Below are 8,526 nucleotides of genomic sequence, written 5' to 3'. Positions count from 1 at the left end.
CAAATTGTGCAGTCTTTAACTGCTTTTTGGCCTTTTGCAAATACCTGAACATTGTAACCTTTTTAACAGTGTGTTCAGAATATATATGTGAAGGTTCTCAGTCATCCAGGTCATTGTAGTCTAAGGAGCTTGGAAAAAAAGCATCCAGAAGCTTTATTTTACAAGCTCCTTAGACTGAGTTCAGAATACTTTAATACATAAGGAAACTATGTGTATTACAGTTGCTCCAATGAGGATGCTAACGCTGTGAGCAGGATTTGAACCTGCGCGGGGAAACCCCATTGGATTTCAAGTCCAACGCCTTAACCTCTCGGCCATCACAGCTGGGCATTCGACCTACTGAGCACGTTCCTGTTGATTAGAGGTAAAAATGTTAGCGCTGATTAAATTGATCCAAGAGAGAACATTTAGCAGAGATGTAGCTCACAACTAGCCACTATTTTAACTTTACTGACATTAAGCACTGCTCAAACAATTAAAAGAACACTTTGAAAACATGCAAGATCTTAATAACAAATAAAAACATCTATGTGTACTCATATAGTGTCCCCAGTGTGTTAGTGACAAACACACTGGGATGGAAATGAATGAGGGCTGAATTCACTGTGGAAAATAATCCTAATCATGCTGCAGGTTATTTTTTTTGGACAAAAGTCACGTCACAAAGTCTGTTTGTGATTGTTTGGCCAGTTAAATTCACACCAGTGTCCTGCTGAAGGTCATTTTATAGTTCTGGCAGTGCTCATTCACCCATCACCCTGCTTGCACAAAGAAGCAGATGCTGTTCTGGCTGATGGGTTGAGGACCTTCTACAGCCCTGTCCAGCTCTCCTACAGTAACTCCCTGTGTTTTGGAATCTCCTCCATCCTCTTAAGACTGTGCTGGAGACACAGAAAGCCTTCTAGTAACGACATATATTGATGTGCCATCCTGGAGGAGTTGGAGTACTGTGCAACCTCTGTAGGGTCCAGATATGGACTCATGCTACCAGTAGTCACACTGACCCTCGCAGATGCAAAACTAGTGAAAGAACTGTTAGAGAAGATGAGGAGGGAAACATATCAGTGTCCTCCACCTGTGAAACCATTCCTGTTTTGGTGCTTGTCCCATTGTTGCCCCTCTAGTGCACCTGTTGTTAATTTCATTAACACCAAAGCAGCTGGAACTGATTAACATCCCCCTCGACTACTTAACTGAGCAGATCAATATCCCTACTTGTCTGCGTACTCCAAGTACAGAGACAAGTATTACTGAATTAACAAAAAAATATATATAAAACATCTATGAGTAGCACAGTGATATTAATACCTCCAGGGCTGGGTCCACATCTGCTTGCTGTCTGAAGAGTTTCCAGGTGTATCAAGCACAAAGTGATATAACTCTTTTCAAACAAATTTGGACATAAAGGATGTCCTTTCACCAAATGAAATGGACTGCTTTTTAGATGGAGTTTTTCTAGTCTTTCTAACCACTCTAAGCACTTAACACTACAAACCACATTCATACCCCAGTTTATTTTATGCACTTAAGCCTATAGCCAATTGAGAAATGCCAATTAATCTAACATGCATATGTTTAGACTGTGGGAGGAAACCCTCTCAGTCACTAACCTGAACAATCAAACACAGAACTGCTGTATGTCCAAATCTTATGTTGTTTAATCTTCTCATCCCCACTGATGTCCCCATCAGTGCAGGACTTGTGGGCGTGCCCTCAAATAGCAGTCTGTACCACCGCAGTGACATTAGCGTCTAATGGTGTAACTACATGTGGCGGTTTGTGTTGCTGTATTGTTGAACTCCTGTGGTGAATGCTCACGCATTTGTCACGTCTGATAGAAGCACTGCAGGTTCAAATCCCACGTGGTGATGTAAAGCTTCCTTCTTGGCTAATGTTAACAGCTGTAGCAACATCAATATAAGCAAGAAAAAACAAAACAGCTCAGAAACCAGCAATAAGCCGACTGCAACGTGTCACATCACGTTTTTCTTTTCTGTGTCTGAAAAGCTTTTCTCCAAACTGACAGAAACCGCAGAGTTTACAATTTTCTTATTAATCCTTTATTTATCCAGGTAAAAAGTCTTATTTCCAAGAGAAACCTGGCACCAACAATGCAGTTAATGAGTATGTCAATATTATACTGTATTATTAAGTTGCATTAAAGATATGGTACTGGGATGGTGGCATTAACAAACAGACAGAAGGAGGAGCTAGGGCAGAGGTGAATATGTGAAGGTTTTTATTGGGAGTGACCAGAATGGAGATTAGAAATGACTAGATTGGAGGGACAGCTCAGGATGAGTGATCTGGAGATAAAGTTTGAGAGGCAAGGCTGAGATGGTTTCTGGGGGTGGCTGTGGCCCAGAAGGTAGAGCGGGTCATCTACTAATCGGAAAATTGGTGATCCCCTGGCCGCTGCAGTCTGTGTGCCGAAGTATTCTTGGGCAAGAACCCTGAAGGACTCTTAAAGCGTTCATGGGAGTACAAATATGTGTGAATGGTAGATAGAAAGCATTTGGAAGTCTAAAGATGTGCTTGAATAAAAGTGTGTAAATGAATGAATGAGACATGTTGCATAAAGTGTTTTTAGTACTCAAGTAGAGTAGGAAAGCACTATATACGCACCACCCCATTTACCATGATGTGGACATGTGCTGAAGAGGGATAGTGGATATATGAGGCAAAGTATGCTGAAGATGGAACTGCCCAGGGAGGAGGAAAAGAGGAAAACCACAGTGAAGGAGGACATTCACAGAGCCGGAGTGACAAAGGAGGATGCTGGGAATGAGATGGAGGCAGATGATCCAATGTGGCGACCCCTCAAGGGAGATGGGAAAAAAAAGATACTGCATTTAAGATAAGGAGAATCTCCCGTTGGATGGTCTGTAATCATTTGCACATTAAACATAATGCTGGAAATGTGTCAAACATCTCAGGGGCGTAATTTCCAGGGGTTTTTAGGGGGGTTATGACCCAACCAATAATCCAATAATCAGACCCAACCAATATAAACCCCCGAATATAATTATGAATTATCTTGCATGAATAGGCTGCTGATTTTCTTTACTCGTTTCAGGTATTCCCAGCAAAATAGTTGCATGTTTAATCATCTGGGAATTTAATCAGATTTATTTAGACAGAGATCAGAATGCACTTGTGCTTCTTTACGCTGAGAGAAAGGGGAAAGGTTGCAGGTGCTTTGTATTATCATGCAGTGGTTTTATTGGCATGCTTGAGATCACACCGATGTGGTCCAAGAACTAAAACGAGTTTGACACCCCTGATTTTGCAACTTGTGTTTTTAGAAAAAAAGGGTGAAAAAAGGAAATGGCGTCTCTCAGAATGTCAGTTTTCCTATTTCTTCTGTCTTTTCTCGTTTCTTTCCGCGTCTCCTCCTTTTCTGTGTAGTTTAACGTCTGTTCCAGTGGGAGTACTCGGTTCAGTTTGTGTTTTATAAACAGTCGAGAATGCCCACAGCTCCCATGTGTAGGCGGATCCCTGTGCCCTCACTGTGACTCTGTAGACATCTCTATATCAACACAGTGCAAACAACTCGAGAACACGCACACGCAGACACACACCAGGACGCACGGCTGTCAGCCCCGTTGGAAACTGCGCGTGCACGCTGGCGTACACACGTTATTGCAACGTACTCGCGCGCGCGCACACGTGCACACTAACCTGTCAGTCGTCAGGAGGAAAGAACAGTCAGCTGAGACATGCAAGTGTAGGAAAACATTTCATCCTTATTACCCTGTTATTCTCGCTCACGCACACACACGCTCGCTCTGTATTTCTGTATTTAGGCATTATCATTCTCACCTTTTCTCATATTTCTTTCTCACGAGGGGCCTCCTCCCCCCCTCCCTCACTCCCTCCTCAACTTAATCTCTCTCTCGGTCTCTCTCCCTTTTCTCTTCCTCAGTCTTTTCCCCCCCTCAAGGTGTCTAAGCTGTGAGACATTTAATCGCCGCGGTAACGGTTTCATATCTGGAACAGAAATCAAATAATGCCAGATGATTTACTCCCCCTAGCAACCAGGGAGCACAGCCCTAGCAACCGACCCAGCCAGCAGGCCAGACCTAATCAGGTTGAAAATATTTCAATTATTCTGTTGATTCTTGGAGGTGTGTGTGTATGTGTGTGTGTGTGTGTGTGTGTATGTGTGTAAAGGTGGGTCTGCTGTATTTTAATGATGTCATCTGCTGCTGGCCTGAATATGTGAATGTGGAAGGAAAGGCAACTGCGTCATGTCACAGAAGTGATTGAGTGCTATTAGAAGTGCTGCTGTTATGATGGAGACATTAGAAGGATACAACAACACATGGTCATTCTGGCTTGGATAGTGTAACAGTTGGCATGCTCTGTGTGTGTGTGTGTGTGTGTGTGTGTGTGTGTGTGTGTGTGTGTGTGTGTGTGTGTGTGTGTGTGTGTGTGTGTGTGTGTGTGTGTGTGTGTGCATAAGAAAGAGAACACCAGAGTTGGCGAGGCGGAAATGACAGAGGATAGCCAAAGAGTGGGGACAGGATCCAAACTCCAGGGTGCCAAAGGACCAAATCAAGCTTTTTACTCCACCGCTCTACCAGACACAGTTGCACAACATTCATTTGTGTTGTAGCTTTGGAAAAAAGTGGAATTGTGTGTGTTTGAGTGTGTGTGTGGAGCAGCTGTTTATGCAATTTGTGTGTCTGTGTGTTTGTTGGAGGTGTGGAAGCGCCTGCACGCAGTGGTGTGGGTGTGGGGGGGCTTTATTGAAGGCTCGCCCAGTCAATCGATAAGTTTGTGTGTGAGTGTGTCTGAGCTACACCAAGACCACATAAAGCTCGGTTTGCACCACATCTCACTTTAATTCAAGTTAATTCAAGTCGGTTGAAAGAAGCTTGATTGTCACAAAAATTTGCCAAATGATTAAATGCTTTGAGTTCTGAATCCAGATGTTTAGGTGCCAAACATTCACAAATCTTTGTCTCTGCTGATTTTCCCATTGTAGCCAGGATCTGTAAGTATTTGGACAATGACAGATTTTGTGTAGTTTTGGTTCTCCATGCCACCACAGTGGATTTTAAATCAAGAAAACAAGAGCAGACTTTCAGCTTTAATTTAAGAGTTTTAAGAAAAGTACTCCGTCAGCTGTTTAGTGCCCTTAAAGTTTTTGATGCTTCTCTCATAGATTTAATATGTTTTTGCAGCCTAACGACGGCCTCCCTCTTTTGTATCGACATCTCTCTGGAGCTCACACAGAAAGTGAACAGCTGCCAAATGCAAGCTCAACACTTTGAATCGTCAGATCATTTCCATGTTTAATTTGTCTCAGCATAACCAGGGAAACCCGTCTCACCTGTCGTTTGTCACTCACTTGCCAGATTCCTTTTAACCATCTCACAAAAATGCTAATTCAATACTTTTGTTAAACCCCTCTAATTAAAGCTGAGCTCTGCACTTCGATCAAATCTTGTTTGTATGATTTAAAATCCACTCTTGTTGGGTACGCAGGCAAAATTATAAAAGTGTCACCTGATCCTGAGTTTTAAGTTTATGGACAAATATTCTCCATTTTGGCTTTTAGGTTCTTTATTGTTTAAATGATCATCTTTTTGTATTTTCTTAGTATTCTGAGCCTTTAGTTCTTTCTTTCAGTTAGGGCTTCTATTTGAATTTACTGCTTCTTAAGTGTTTCCCTCTGTGTTCTGTCTTCTCCTTGTATTAAGTTTACTTTTGTGTCTGAGTTTCTTGGTTACGATATTCTTTCCTACTTCCTGGTTTACTTTGCTAGTTACTTATCTTCTGTCTCTTGTACTCAGTTTTACTTCCTGCCCTGTGACTGTGATGATTGTGGGCACCTCTGTCTCATTTCCTTAAATAGCCCTTAGTGTGTGAGTATAAATAGTGCTGTCACCCCTCAGTATGGTGGCCCTAAGAGGAGAAATGCACTGCAACATAAAGTAATAACCAATAGAAATATTTTACAAAAACACAAGTATTTTTGCGGAGACAATAACAGGACAGAACAGCTGCTGAAGTGACCGAAACCTAAACATGGGAAAGAGTCCACTGAGGAAAAGATTCAGATAATATGTGCTGTAATCTCATAACTCTGTAGATACATGTTAGCTATTAGCCATTTACTGTAAACATGTAACTTCTGCAACACGCCACTGTATCTGTATCCTCTGTTATGCCGCCTGTTCACCCTAGTTATTTGTCCTTGTGTCACAACTACTGCTGGATTTAATTACTGGAAGTAAAAACCTTATTCCAAACTCATCACATATGGACACCTACAAACAAAATAAACAAACAAAATTGAACCATCTTTAAAAAAACAAAAAAACAAAAACAAAAACTAGCCAAGTAGTTCTTGGAGCCTAAACTTAAGGCATGAGCTTCCAATCGGCAACAAAGGCACTGCCTACAGCTACAACATGTCAGTGTGGGTTCTCTGTGGAGCACTAATGGAGTACCAGTACAGTACAATGCTTGGATCTGGAATTGTGTGCAATCCTCCAAAAGGCCATCAGCATGTGGCCAAACAGCAACGACACAATGCATAGACCGGTTGCTGATGGGGTGAAAAGTTTTCCTGAACAGGAAAGTGAACCTCAAAAGACAAATTTAACAAGAGGAGAAATAAACCCGAGCAACAGTTCTACTACCATACAAAGAAGTTCTTTATAAATTATGACTTCTGTATAAAAGAACAAGAGTAGCCTACATATTCCACATATTTTTGTAGCAACAACAAGTAGACGCGGGACTACAAAACTCTGCATAGCATTAATATACAACCACGGAGGGACATTTACATCAACACCACCTGTCCAACCTGCTTTTTTAAAGGAAGACTCTTATTGGTCGTTATTCAATAGTGCTACAGCAGTAGCAACATCAGCAGTATCTGACAGTATGGCAAAATTTAACATCTTTGAATGAGGATGTGCTGAATGCAGTAGCAGCAGAGGACGCCTTCAGATCATCTTGTGCTGTATCTTTTTCTGTATTGATTTATCAAATTTTTTTCTGTTTAATTCCTGTCTGATACTGTGATAATGCCACAAATAAAGAGGGTGAAGCACAGAGCAGAGAAGGTTAAAAAAAACTGCTTTAATCTAATCTGCTCTTTCAATCCCTTTTATTCTCTTATTGTAATTATGTGTGACAATTGGCCTTTAGGGACGAGACAAGTCTCCTTTAGTGACATTTGCTGTTTGGAAGGTGGCAGGGGAGGGTGACAGAGCAGAAAGACGGACATACAAACCACCGGGAAATCTCGGCAGGGAGAGAGAAAACGAAGTGTGTTTGAATGACGCGCAGAAATGGATGTAAAAATGGGCTTTTGAGAGATTATGAATTTACATATCTTAATAGAGAAATGCATGGTGTGGCTTCTCACCCCCAAAAAGGGAAGAAGCTGAAAAGCTCATCTTTGTCGAATGTGTTTCACCCGTGTGTATTTGTGACAAATTTAGGGTGGTGCAACGTGGACCCATGACGGTTCTGTGTTTTAATGATCACTCTACTCTTCAGTTGTTATCCGTGTTCAGAACTGTTTGGATGATTTCGCACTAAATGTCATTTTTCTTTCTAGCCTTTCTGAAGAGCTTTTCACTCAGAATTTGCAGCGGCTCACGGTGGAGGTGGGAGGGGAGGTTGCAGTTCAGCTCCGACCCAGCTTGTTTTTGCCCAAACTGAAGAGTTTTGTTCTGAAATATTCACAATTAATATTTAAAAGGTGACACACATTGTGAATTTCGAAAATATCACAATGCTTTTAGAGAGACCCGTGAGCACCTGGTTCCAGACCTCTCAACTGCCGCCTCCGCGTTTCAAATTTTGGAAGTGATTCAGAAAAGTTTGCCTTTGCTCCAGGCTGCGTCCCAGATTAGAGAAAGAATGAGCAGAACTTTAGCTCACAACTTTTTGGTAATATTATCGTGCTGTCACAAAGTCACCGAAGTTTAGATTAATTTTGTTCCAGATTTCTAGTTTGCACATCAATGTGTCACGTTACAATGGTTACACAAAAAACAGGGGTTAAAAAAAGGAGTGAAGGAATGTTAACTACAAGAGAATGTCTGTTAAGAAGTCTAGTCAATGATGACGTTTTACTGTACAATCTAGGTAAAATGTCCCAAAACACTGGGAGTGTGTATTGCTTTAAAACCAGTATATACCTTCAGTATTGATGGTGCCTTTTGAGATTCCAGTGGCACTAATGCAACCCCGTACCATCAGAGACATGCAGGCTGTTGAACTGAGTCCTGATGACGTCTCCTTTCTCTTTATTTCTTTATTTTCAGAGAACAAAACATCCATTATCATTAAAAAATCCAGGACATCCAGTACTGATTTTCAGCTGATGAACATTATTCTGAAATTGTTCCACAGTTTGCAGATTTATAGGTTCTGAGAAACTTTCTCTGTGATAGACATTTTCTTTTATACCCAGTCATGTAAATGACCTGTTGCCAATTAACCAAATTAGTTATAAACGGTTCCTCCAGCTGTTTCTTTCAAGTATCACTTACT

General features: G+C 41.4%; 1 non-coding gene across 1 annotated transcript; it reads right to left on the bottom strand.

The window, feature by feature from the left end:
• Window positions 1–242: 242 nt before the first annotated feature.
• trnas-uga (transfer RNA serine (anticodon UGA)) lies at window positions 243–324 on the bottom strand. Its single transcript has one exon. It is a non-coding gene; the product is annotated as a tRNA-Ser (tRNA).
• Window positions 325–8,526: the final 8,202 nt, after the last annotated feature.

This window comes from Perissodus microlepis, chromosome 6, assembly GCF_051167445.1.
Source record: "Perissodus microlepis isolate ML-2025 ecotype Zambia chromosome 6, ASM5116744v1, whole genome shotgun sequence".
Taxonomy (NCBI): Eukaryota; Metazoa; Chordata; class Actinopteri; order Cichliformes; family Cichlidae; genus Perissodus; species Perissodus microlepis.
Note: the sequence above shows the minus strand (reverse complement) of the source record. Positions and strands in the feature narration are given on the sequence as shown.